Here is a 13,924-nt window from a genome sequence, read left to right as displayed (position 1 = left end):
CTTTCCGTTTATTCCCTCTTTTATTGTTCTGATGTTGTCATTTACAGATTGACCTTTCTGTTCCATGCTGTAAATTTTATAGTTTTGTTTTATCCTTGAGAGTTCATTATCTAGGTTGTTATCTGGCTGATGTTGTCTTATGTGTTAGATTCTGAATGTTGTCTGATGTTGTTTGTTCTCTAACCAAAGGACTCCCTTTACTAATTCTTGTAAGTTTGGTTTGGTTTTTATGTATTCCCTTAATTTCTGTTTATCTGGAAATGTCTTAAGTTCACCATCATATTTGAGCAAGAGTTTTGCATGATATATTATTCTTGGTTGGCAGGTTTTCTTTTTTCTTTCAAGATTTTATATATGTCATCTCATTGCCTTCTTGCCTGCATGGTTTCTGATGAGTAAACAGAGCTTAGTCTTATTGTTTCCTTTGTATATGTGACTTTTCATTTTTCTTGAGCTGCTCTCAGGATTCTTTTTTTCTTTGGTTTTCACGAGTGTGGTTATGATGTCTTGGTGTTTCTTATTTGAGTTCTATCCTATACAATGTTCATTGAGCTTCTTGGATTGTTAGCTTTTCATCTTTCATGATATTAGAGAAGTTTTCTGTCAGCAAATGTTCAATGATCTTCTCTGTATTTTCCATTTTCTCCCCCTCTCCTGAAACTCTGATCACAAGCATTTTTTGCTTTTGATTGTATCCTCTATCATTCTCAGTGTTTCTTCATTTTTCATTCTTTTCTCTGCTTTTTCCTCAAAGTGGTATCCAAGGATTTGTCTTCAATTTCACTGATCCTGTCTTCCACTGTTTCAGATTTGCTCCTAAAACCTTCTACTGCACTATTTCTGAAATTTTGTTGTTTACCTTTTGAATTTCTAATTGCTGTTTTTGTATGATTCATACTTATTTATTTTGAAATTTTGTTCCTGTATTATTTTCCTGATTTATCCCATTGTTTTGTCTGTCTTTTCCATGTTTTTTTTTTTTTTAGTATTTTCCATGATTTTGTCTGTTTTTTCCTTATTTTTGTCTACATTTTCCATTATCTGTTGGAAAATCCTGAATATTAGAGTTCTTAATTCCCTATCAGGTTGTTCCAGTGCCTTTTCTTCTAGTAGAAGGCCATCTGGTATTTTATTTTGGTCATTATCTGGAACCATCCTCTCCTTTTTTTTTAACATGTTTTCATATTGTCTGCTGTCTCAGTCTTAGTTTATTGATTGTAGATTTCATAGTTTTCTCCAGCTTTTTTGTTTTTTTGGTTATATCTGCACAAGTTTGCTGGGTGTGTTTTGTTGCTTGCTTGCCTGTGGGTATGATACTTTTCACCACCTTGACCAGGTGGGCAGGGCCTGTCACTCAGCTATGGTGCAGCAGGGTGGTTCCAGTAGTATGGAAGGGCAGAGATGGGTAGTTTGTGGCAGATACTGGAAGCGATGGGGTGGGGCTGAGGGGAAGTACAAGGAGGGTCTGGGGAACCGCATGGATACCACTCGAGGCGGTGGAACTCAGCACATGGCTCAAGTAGGCAAGAGGGAAAGTAGAGGATGTGATGTGCAGAGCTAAGAGGAGGGGGGTGAAAGAAGAGAGAGAAATAATCACAAAAAAAGTAAAACAAGGCAAAAAGTGAAGTAAAAAAACAGAAAAAGATAAAAGGTAAGTAAAATGGTGATGCAGTAGGATTCGGCTGACGGGAGAGGGGCAGACCCAGCAAAGCTGTGTGCTAGTGGCTCTCTAGTCAAGCAATGTGGCTCGGCCTATCAAGAAGGGCATGGATGGTGCATGGAGCTAGGTGGATGGGAGAAAGGAAAAGAAAGAGGGAAAAGAGAGAGAAGAAACCAACAATGAAACAAATTTAAAAAAATACAAAGTAATAAAAATAAAGGCAACAACAACAAAAATATGATGTTGGGGGTGGCAGTAGGCCGATGGCTCTCTTGCCAGGTGACAGGGAATGACCCATCAGGAAGGGGTGAAGGCAGTGCAGGGCCTTGGTGGGAGGGAGATGGAAAGAAGAAGGGGAAAGATAAAGAAAAATAAAATATATGTCACAGAGGGAGCTGACCTGTGGAGCTGCTCAGACCCGGGGAGGCTGTGTGCCAGAGGCTCTACAGCTGAGTGGTACAGCACAGCCCACCAAGAAGTTTGGGGGCAGTGCACAAGGCTGAGTGGATTCCAGGAGGAAAAGGAAGGAAGGGAGGGAGAGAAAGAAGAAACAATAATAACAAAACAAAGAAAAGAAAGAAAAACAAACGACAAATAAATAATTAAAATGGCACTGAAGGAGCCAGTCAGTGAGCGCATCACAGACCTGAGGAAGCTGCTCTCTGTAACTCTTCAACAAAACTGTGCAGCATGCCCTCTCCAGAAGGGATGGAGGCTGTGCACAGGGCTGGGTGGGTAGGATAAAGGAAAGGAAAGGAGAGAGAGAAGAAACATAAAAAAAGAAGAACAAAGCAAACAAACCAAAAAATCACAGCCCATCAAGAAGGGGAGGGGATGGCACACAAGGCTAGCTGGGTGGAAGAAAGGGAAGGGAGTGAGAGAGAAGCAACAAAAAAGCCCCCCCCAAAAGTATCAAAAAACAAACAAACAAAAAAACCAAAAAAAAAGAAAAGAACGAAGCAAATAATCAAAAAAAATATCACAGCCCATCAAGAAGGGGAGAGGATGGCACATTGGGCTAGCTGGGTGGGAGAAAGAAAAAGAAGGAAGGGAGAGAGAGAAAAGCACCAAAAAAAAGCCCCCCCAAAAAACAACCAAAAAAACCTAAAATAAATAAGTAAATAACAAAGCAAACTAACCAAAAAAATGATGGCCTGTCAAGAAGGGGAGGGGATGACACAAGGGTCTTGCTGGGTGAGTGAAAGGAAAGGATGAAGGGAAAGAAAGAGCAGCAACAAAAAAAAAGCTACTCCCCCAAAAAATATCAAAAAACAAGAAAAAATACAAACCAAAAACAAATAAACAAAAAATTGGCACTGAAGGGGCTGCTGGTTGGGGTGGGACAGACCCCAGCAGTGGTGAGCTAGTGTGTCTCAGGCCGAGCAACCATGGCCCATTGGCAAGCAGCGTAGGCCTTGTAGAAGAAGAAGGATGGGGGTGGAAAAGCATGTAACCCTGGTTACCAGGTGCTCTGTATCCTGTTGGGAGCTCCGTGAAATTGCCTTCCCGTTTTCCCTATCTGAGTTCTCTGGTAGCCGTAACCCAAGAAAAAATCTGGCCACATTAGCTGGTGTGGGACCTTCACTCTGTAGTTTTCCTAGTTTTCTGTTCTCTGTCAGTTTCTTATTACATTTGGTGCTTGATCAAGTTCTTTATTCCTTCATTTGGTACTTTGGGCTCCAGGATTGTCATTTGTATCTGTTTTACTTAGCTTTTCAGGTCTTTGCTGCAGAGGGATGGCATGGTGCTTCTGTCTATAGCATCAGGTTGGCTCCCTATCTTTCTTCTTTATTTTGATGAGAAGTTTTGTTAACTGTCTTTGTCATTACCTTGAATTTTACCCCTATTTTCCAAAGTTTAAACCAGTCTTTTATTACTTGCTAAACCCTTGACTTCCTCTCTATTTGAAATTTCTATATCTATACCGTTTATTCTCTCTTTTATTGTTCTGATGTTGTTGTCATTTGCAGATTGATGTCTCTGGTTCCTTGTTGTAAATCTTTCAGTTTTGTTTTATCCTTGGGAGTTCATTACCGAGGTTGGTATCCAGCTGATGCTCTCCTTGTCCTAGATTCAAGTTGTTGTCTGATGTTGGTTTTCTAACCAAATGTCTCCCTTTAATAATTCTTCTGTGTTGGATTTGGTTTTCACATAGCCCCTTAATTTCTGTTTATCTGTAAATGCCTTAATTTTGCTATCATATTTGAGTGAGAGTATTGAGGAGATATTATTCTTGGTTGACAATTTTTTTTTTTCTTTCAAGGTTTTATATATTTCATCCCATTGCCTTTTTGCCTGCATGGTTTCTGATGAGTAATCAGAACTTAGTTTTATTGTTTCCCCTTTGTATGCAGCTTTTCATTTTTCTTGGGCTGCTCTCAAGATTCTTTGTCTTTGGTTTTAGTGAGTGTGATTATGACATGTCTTGGTGATTCTCTTTTGGGATCTATCCTGTATGGTGTTTGCTGAGCTTCTTGTATGGTCAGATTTTCACCTTTCATGAAATTAGGGAAGTTTTCTGTCAGTAAATCTTCAATGATCCTTTCTGTGTTTTCCATTTTCTCCCCTTCTGGAAAGTTTTACTTTTGATTGTATCCCACATCGTTCTCAGTATTTCTTAATTTTTCTTTAATTCTTTTCTCTGATTTTTCCTCAAACTGGTACTCAAGGGTTTGTCTTCAATTTCATTGATCCTGTCTTTCATTGTTTCAAATTTGCTCTTAAAATTTTCTATTGTACTATTTCTGAAATCTTGTTGTTTATTGCTTGGAATTCTAATTGCTGTTTTTGTATGATTTCTAGTAGTTTATTTATTTTGATATTTTGTTCGTTATTGTTTCTCTGAATTCTTCCATTTCTTTGTCTATGTTTTCCCTGATTTTGTCGGTATTTTCCATGATTTTGTCTATTTTTTTCCCTATTTTTGTCTGGGTTTCCCTTCATCTCTTGGAGAGCCCTGAACATAGGGAATTTTCAATTAGTTCCGGTGCTTTTCCTTCTACTGGAAGGTCACCTGGTGTTTTATTTTGGTCGCTTTCTGGAGCCATCCTGTCTTTTTTTTTTTTTTTTTAATATATGTTTTGATATTGTCTGCTGTCTTTGAGACATTCAGGAATCATTTTCTTCATTTATTGATTGTAGATTTGATTGTTTCCACCTGTTGGTTTGTTTTATTTGGTTATGTCTGGGCAGGTGGGCTGGGAGTGCTTTGTTGCTTTGGTTGACTTAGTTATCTAGTGCTGCTATAACAGAAATACCACCAGGTATGGCTTTAACAAAGAGAAGTTTATTCTCTCACAGTCCAGCTGGCTACAAGTCTAAATTCAGGGTGCCAGCTCCAGGAGAAGGCTTTCTCTCTCTGTCAACTCTGGAAGAAGGTCCTTGTGATGCATCAGTCTTCCCCTGTTCTGGGAGCATCTCAGTGCAGAAACCTCAGGTCCAAAGGATGTGCTCTGTTCCTAGCATGGCTTTCTTGGTGGTATGAGGTTCCCATGTCTCTCTGCTCACTTCTCTCTTTTATATCTCAAAAAAGATTGGCTTAAGATACTATCAAACTTTGTAGATCTCATCAATATAACTTCAACTAATCCATCTCATTACATCATAGTGATAGGATTTACAACACATATGGTAATCGCATCAGATGACAAAATGGTAGACAATCATACAATACTGGGAATCATGACCTAGCCAAGTTGACAGATATTTTGGGGGGACAATTCAATCTATGACAATGGTTAAGACTCATGATTTAAAAAAGGGAAAACAACAGGCTCTGGAAATGATGTGGAGATATTGGAACACATATCCATTACTGACGGGGTTGTAAACTAATACAGCCAGTGTGAAAAACAGTTTCACAATCCCTCAAAAAGTTAAACATAGAACTACCATACCAGTTGCTGTTAAGTAAACTCTGACTTATGGAGATGCTGTGTATGGTAGAGTAAAACTGTGCTCCATAGGGCTTTCAAGGCTGATTGCCAGGCCTTTCTTTTGAGGTAACTCTTGGTTGACTAGAACCTTCAACTTATTGGTTAGCAGTGGAGAACTTTCAATATTTGATCACCTAGACACTCTCAGAATTATCATATGGCCCAGAATTTTCACTCTTAGGTGTATACTAAAAATGACTGAAGGCAACAATACAAACAGATACTTGTACACCAATGTCATAGCAGCAGTATTTATAAAAGCCAAAAGGTGAAAAGAGCTTAAACGCCTATCAACAGATTAATAGATAAACAAAATTCCTGCAATGGAATATTACTCAATCACAAAGTCCTGATACTTTCTATAAAATGGATGCACTTTAAAAACATACTAAAAGAAATCAATCATAAAAGTACAAATATTACATGATCCTGCTTATATGAAATACCTAGAAGAGGCAAGTGTATAGACACCAAACTTTATTAGTGGTTACCAGGGGCAGGCAGGATGAAGCAGAAGAAAGGGAAACTCATTGCTTAGGGGACACTGAGGTTCTGTTAAAGTTTATGTAAAAAAATTAGAATTGATAATGGCGATGGGTGAACAAAAAGATAAATGTAATTAATTGCACTAAATTTTACGTTATAAACGTTGAAATGATAAATATTTTCTTATTTATATATTTATCACAATAAAGAAAAGATTAAAAAGTAAATACAGGGAATTTGCATTGTATGACAAAGCCCTCAAGATATGTCTACAAGGGCTTTCACCCTTCATGATGTAATTTTTGTTGCTCTTCTCATGAGATAAGGAGATACCGCACAGGGCAATAAAATGAGAAGTCAATAGACTGGGGTTAAAGATCAAAATAGTAAATTAAAAATGTCTCCATGAACAGATGATATGGTGGTCTAAGTAGAAGATGCTAATAAATCTATATTTTAAAAGTAAAATTATTACAATTTCAAAAGAAATGTATTATGGTCATAGGATTCAAGGTCAATATACACAATTCAGTTACTGTTCTGAATACTAGTAAAAAGAAATAGAAAAGCAAGGGTTTATAAAATTGAGGGGGCGGAGCCAACCTGCTGCTATAGACAGAAGTACCACACCATCCCTCTACAGCAAAGACCCTAAAAACTGAGTAAAACAGTTACAATCATCAATCCTGGAACCCTTAGTGGTAAATGAGGGAATAAAGAACTCAGCAAAGCACTGAATGCAGTAGGAGTCTGACGGAAAACAGAGAATGAGGAGAGTTGCAGACAGGAGATCCTCTGCAAGCTAAAGCAGCATGGACATGCCTTCTTGGACCCCTCAGCCACCAAGAGCAGCAGACAGAGAGTACAAGGAGGCAACTTCACTGAGCTCCCAGCAGGAGACTGAGCACATGGTAACCAGGGATACACCCTTTCCCACCCACCACCCTTCTTCCCTCTGAACGGTGTCCTTCATTTTCCAGCTGGCCACGGGTCAGTCCTCTGGAGAAATGTTGGATCCTTCTCACTTGGATTCACCCCGCCCACCAGCTAGTTTCTTCAGTGCCATTTTGTCGTTATTTGTTGGCTTCTTTTTCGTCTCTCTCTCTCACCTTCCTTTCCTTTCTCCCATCTAGCTGGTACCGTGTGCCATCTCTGCTGCTTTTTGACAGGCTGTGCCACTCCACTCAGCTGGGGTGCTGCTTCCCCCACCAGGGCTGCCATGCCAGTGGGCTCTCTCTGGACTTTTTTTTTTTTTTTTCCATTTTCTCCATTTCTTGACTCTGTCTACTTTCCTTTATCCAGCTGCCATCTCCACAACTTTTTGACAGGCTGTGCCACACTGCTCAGCTGGAGAACTGCCGACACTCAGCTTTCCCAGTCAGCACCACCACACCAGTAGACTCCCTCGAGACAATTTTTTTTCCTCTCTTGACTTTTTGTCTCTCTCTACCTTCCTTCTTTTCCTTTCTCCTGACCACCTGGCTGTGAGTGCCATCTCTGCAGCTTTGTGACAGGCTGTGTCACACTGCTCGGCTGGGGAGCTACAGGAACACAGCTTCACCAATCTGTGCCACCATGCCAGTGGGCTCCCTGGAGGCATTGTTTATTTTTTTCTCTTGGTTTCTTGTCACTATCTTCCTTCCTTTCTTTTCTCCTGCCATCTCTGGGCTATGCCACATAGCTTGGATAGGAAACCACTGGCACATGGCTTTCTTGATCCGAACCACCACTGGTGGGCTTCCTCGGGCATTTTTTTTTGTTTGTTTTCTTTCTCGGTTTCTTGTTTCTGTCTACCTTCATTACTTTCCTTTTTCCTGACCACCTGACCGTGTGTGCCATCTGCACCGCTTTTTGACAGGCTGTGACAAACCACTTGGCTAGGGAGCTGCCAACACACAGCTACCCCAGTCTGCTCCACCATGCCGTTGGGCTCCCTCTGTGCATTTTTTTGTTTTATTTTGTTTTGTTTTTAGCTTCTGTTTCTCTCTCTTCTTACCCACACCCACATAACTCCATACATTACATCCTCCTGCTTGCCTTCTGCCTAACTGCACCATTCAGTGAGCACTGCACCCCCAAACAGCACAAGTGCAGACAATCAGACCCTGCCCTGTCTTCCTCCCTGCCCCCCCGTCGGCCCCCAGTTAGTGCCACTAACAATCCATCCCTTTCACTTCCCCTCTGCTGGACCTGCATTGCTGCACCATAGCTGAATGACTGGCCCTACTCACCTGAACAAAGTGGTGAGAATTATCATGCCCACAGACGAGCAAACAACAAAGACCACGAAGCCTGCTTACCCAGACACAACCAAATAAAACAAAAAAGCAGGATGAAACAAGTAAATCTATAATCAATAAACAAAGAAAATAATTTTTGAATGTCCCAAAGACAGCAGACAATATCAAAACATATATATATATATATATATATATATATATATACATATATGTAAAAATCAAGGTAGGATGGCTCCAGAAAGAGTCCAAAATAAAATACCCCAACTAGAGCAAGAGAGAGTGAAGAAAACCAAAGACACAAGGGAAAGATTAGTCCAGAGGAGTAATGGACTACAACCACAGCCTCCACCACAGTGAGTCCAGTACAACTAGATGGTATCTGGCTACCACCACCGACTGCTCTGACAAGGATTACAATAGAGGGTCCAAGATAGAGCTGGAGAAAATGTAGAGCAAAATTCTAACTCAAAAAAAAAAAAAAAAGACCAGAAATACTGGTCTGATAGAGACTGGAGAAACCCCAAGAGTATGGCATCAGGATTCCCTTTTAACTCAGTAGTGAAGTCAATCCTGAGGTTCACCCTTCAGCCAAAGCTTAGACAGGCCTATAAAACAAAACAAGACTGAATGGGCACACCAGCTGAGGGACAATGATGAGAAGGTGGAGGGGACAGGAAAGCTGGTAATGGGGAACCCAAGGTTGAGAAGGGGAGTGTTGACATGTCGTGGGGATGGAAACCAATAGCACAAAACAATATGTGCATTAATTTTTTAATGAGAAACTAATTTCCTCCATAAACCCTTATCTAAATTACAAAAAAAGTTTATAAAATTAACCCCAAGTAAACCAGGCAAAAGTAAACACATAAATGCTACATATATAACCAACAAAAACCAAACCTGTTGCCATTGAGTCGATTCCAACTCATAGAGACCCTATAGGAGAGAGTAGAACTTCCCTATATGATTTCCAAGGAGCAGCTGGTGGATTTGAACTGCCCACCTTTTGGTTAGTAGTCAAGCTCTTAATTAGTGTGCCAAAAGGGCTCTGCTACATATATACATACACACAAACATATGAACATAACGCATTCATAAATAGAAACCTGAACAAAGACAGTAATACCACATATGCAAGGTTAATAAACTTTATTGAGTTAGTCTAGGTAAATTACTAAGTAGTAAATAAATAAATAGCATTCACCCTTGAGTGGTAGGTAGATCAGAATCCAGTGCTGCTATAATATGTAATCTAAGATGTACAGTTGTTAGCAAAGAAGAGTCATGTTGTGTACTGGTTATCTAGTGCTGTTATAACAGAAATACCACTAGTGAAAGGCTTTAACGAAGAGAACTTTATTCTTTCACAGTCTAGTACGCTACAAGTCCAGATTCAGGGTGTCAGCTCCAGGAGAAGGCCTTTTCTCTCCGTTGGCTCTGGAGGAAAGTCCTTGTCATAAATCTTTCCCTTTGAGAGGCTTCTCAGCACAGGGACCCCAGGTCCAAAGGATGTGCTTTCTCCTCGCTCTGGTTTCTTGGTGGTATGAGGTCCCCATGTCTCTCTGCTCACTTCTCTCTTTTATATCTCAAAAGAGATTAGTTCAAGACACAATGCAATCTTGTTAGTCATTAACATAACTGCAGCTAATCTCATCTCATCAACATAATAGAGATAGGATTTACAAAACACAGGAAAATCATATCAAATGACAAAATGGTGGACAATCACACAATACTGGGAATCATGGAATAGCCAAGCTGATACACATATTTTTGGAGGACACAATTCAATCCATGACACGTTAAAAAGAAAAATCTAAATGTGCCTGATACACAGGAAGGAAGAAAAGGGAGAATCACTAGAAAATGTCTTTGAGGAGTTTCAGATATTGTACTTATAAGGCAGACTTCCAAACAGGTATTCTAAATATGTTTAATGAACTAAAGGAAAGGCTGTTTCAATAACATAATGACAATGATAATGAAATGGTGAATATCGATATAGATAAAAATATATAAATGGGAAAAAATAGAAATTCTTGGTTTGAAAAATGAATAATTAAATGAAAAATTCACAAGAGAGCCTAAAGAGTATATCTGAGCTAGAACTGGAAAATTTTAAGATAGATCAATAGAGATGACTCAGCCTGAAGAACAGGAAGGAAAAGATAGAAAGAAAGAAACCATGTCAACGGAACCTCAAAGAAATGTGGGATGCCAACACATGTACCAACGTATGTGTAAAGAGAATCCTAGGAGAGGAGATGGATAAGCAGACAGAAAATAAGTGAATAAATGATGGCCCAATTTCCACAAATTTGATGAAATCATTAATCTACATATCCAATAAGCTCAGCCAACTCCAAGTAGGATAAACCCAAAGACATATCTATAGACATATTGTAGCTAAAATGTTGAAAGCTAAGTAAGAGAAAATCTTGAAAACAGGAAAAGAACAATAACTCATAATATACAAGGGAACTACAATAAGATTGACACTTAACTTCTAATAAAACACTGAAAGCCAGAAGACAGTGGGATATTATATTCAAATGAAAAATAAAATAAAATATCTGTCAACAAATAATTGTATATCTAGCAAAATTACCCTTCATAAGAGAAGGTAAAATTAAAACATTTACAGATAAACAAAAACCATGAGAATTCTTTGCTAAAAGATCTACCTTACTAGTACTAAAGGAAATTTTTCATGCTAAGAGAAAATGACACCAGATGTTAGCTGAAATCCACACACACAAAAATAAACACCACCATTAAAGACAATTATATTGATAATTATAAAAGAAAGAAAACATATTTTTTCTCTTTTCAATACTTACGTAATTTAAAAGACAGCTAGTGTAAACAATAATTAGACAATTTTATATTTCAATTAGAAGACATAAACATGTAATATATATGGAAATATTTGTACAAAGGACGTCCATGGTTTGTACAAATAGTTAACACTCTCAGCTACTAATTGAAAGGTTGATGTTTTGAGTACACCCATAGCACCTCACAAAAATACCTGATGATGTACTCTTGTTTGTATATACATCATACAAGCCTGAAAACAGTCATCCTAAAATCAGAAACAAGACAAGGATGTCTACTGTTACTGCTTCTGTTCAACATTGTATTAGACATTCTAATCAAGGAAATTAAGTAAAGAACAAGAAAAAATAAAATAAAAATGCATCCACACTGGAAAGGAAGAAGTAAAACTACCTCTGTCTGCAAGTTGCATAATCGTGTATACAGAAAATCTTAAAATAGGCACTAAAAAGTTATTAGCTTTAATAAACAAATTCAGAAAAGTTGCAGGACGCAGATCAACATAAAAAGTCAATTGAACGTCTGCATTTAAAATGAACAATCAAAAACGTAATAAAGTAAAAATATTCCATTCACAACATCAACAAGATTAAAATACTTGGGATTAAATTAAACAATGGGAGTGCAAAACTGAAGAAAAAATTCAAGCCTTGGGTTACAATAGAGAAGGATTCTATGGGCAAGATATTAAATGACAGAGGAAGAATCAAAAGAAGATGGAAGGAATACAGAGTACCAAAAAGAATTGGTGGACATTCAGGAGGTAGCATATGATGAAGAACCGATGGTATTGAAAGAAGTCTGTAATAGAAATACCAAAAGTGGATGGCTTTAACAAAGAGAAATTTATTTTCTCACAGTCTAGTAGGCTACAAGTCCAAATTCAGGGCATCAGCTCTAGGAGAAGGCTTTCTCATTCTGTCGGAAGAAGACCCTTGTGATACAACAGTCTTCCTTTGGTCTGGGAGCATCTCAGCACAGGAACCCCAGGTCCAAAGGACACACTCTGCTCCCAGCACTGCTTTCTTGGTGGTATAAGGTTTTCATGTCTCTCTGCTTGCTTCTCTCTTTTATATCTCAAAAGAGATTGGCTTAAGACACTATCTAATCTTGTAGATTTCATCAATATAACTGCCACTAATCTATTTTATTACATCATAGTGATAGGATTTACAACACAGACAGAAATCACCTCAGATTACAAAATGGTAGACAATCATACAATACTGGGAATCGTGACCTAGCCAAGTTGACAGATATTTTTGGGGGATACAGTTCAATCCATGACAGTATTTGTCAGGGTTGTATCCTTTCACCATATTTATTCAATCTGTATTCTGAGCAAATAATCTAAGAAACTGAACTATTTGAATAAGAATGAGACATCAGGATTGGAGGAAGACTCATCAACAACCTGCATTATGCAGATGACACTATGTTGCTTGCTGGAAGTGAAGAGGATTGAAGCACTTACTGAAGAAGATCGAAGACTACAGCCTTCAGTATGGATTGCACCTCAATATAAAGAAAATAAAAATCCTCACACTGGACCAATAAGAAACATCATGATAAACGGAAAAGATTGAAGTTGTCAAGGGTTTCATTTCACTTGGATCCACAATCATTACCCATGGAAGCAGAGGTCAAAAAATCAAACCACATATTGCATTGGGTAAATGTGCAGCAAAAGATCACTTCAAAGTGTTGAAAAGCAATGATGTCACTTTGAGAAGTAAGTTGCACCTACCCAAGCCATGGTATTTTCAATTGCCTCATGTGCATGTGAAAGCTGGACAATAAGGAAGACTGAAGAAGAACTGGGGCATTTATATTATGGTGTTGGTGAAGAATAGTGAATATACCATGGACTGCCAGAAGAATGAACAAGTTTGTCTAGGAGGAAGGACAACTAGAATGCTTCTTGGAAGCAAGGATGGCGAGACTTCGTCTCACCTACTTTGGACATATTATCAAGAGGATCAAGTCCCTGGAGAAGGACATCATGCTTGGTAAGGTAGCGGGTCAATGAAAAAGAGGAAGATCCTCGACGAAATGGATTGACACAGGTGGTTGCAACAATGGGCTCAGACATAACAAGGATTGTGAGGATGGCCCAGGACTAGACAGTGTTTCGTTCTATTGTACACATGATCGCTATGAGTCAGAACCGACTGGAAGGCACCTAATGACAACATAACAACAATGTTTGCAAAAACAACCATTTCAAAATTGTCAAATAACAGGCAAACAGGAGGTACTACTATTTCATTTTAAAGTTGAAAAATGTAAATCTCTTTTCAGTTGCTCAAACACAGTAAAATTTACCAAACAAAAATATAAGTAAGAATGATTCTTCAAAAAACTTGTATTTTATTTTTAGCACTATTATTATATTAAGTTAAAGAAATATCACCTAACCAGCGATATAAAACCATCTGATATTATCTACACAAGGGGAAAAATTGCCTATCCTATTAGCCCAAAATGATTGCCATTAGTTGCTGTCATACACAACACTTGAGAAACGTAAATGTGTGTTTAGAGTAGAACTGTTTATTCCTACAAAAAAATGAAAACTAAAAGAATTATCAATTAACACAATTATCAATTAACAAGAGGATATATAATAATGATTTTTATACATTCACATAGTTGAATATTACAAGGGGGTCAAAATAAATGAACAAAACTCTAAACATCTATATATATACAAGAGACTCATGTCAGTGTAAAAAGCACTTAATGTAAGTATTGCATTTTTCTGT

The sequence above is a fragment of the Trichechus manatus genome, unplaced genomic scaffold (assembly GCF_000243295.1).
Source record: "Trichechus manatus latirostris isolate Lorelei unplaced genomic scaffold, TriManLat1.0 scaffold00130, whole genome shotgun sequence".
Taxonomy (NCBI): domain Eukaryota; kingdom Metazoa; phylum Chordata; class Mammalia; order Sirenia; family Trichechidae; genus Trichechus; species Trichechus manatus.
The sequence above is the reverse complement of the archived record's forward strand: the minus strand, read 5'-3'. Positions refer to the sequence as shown.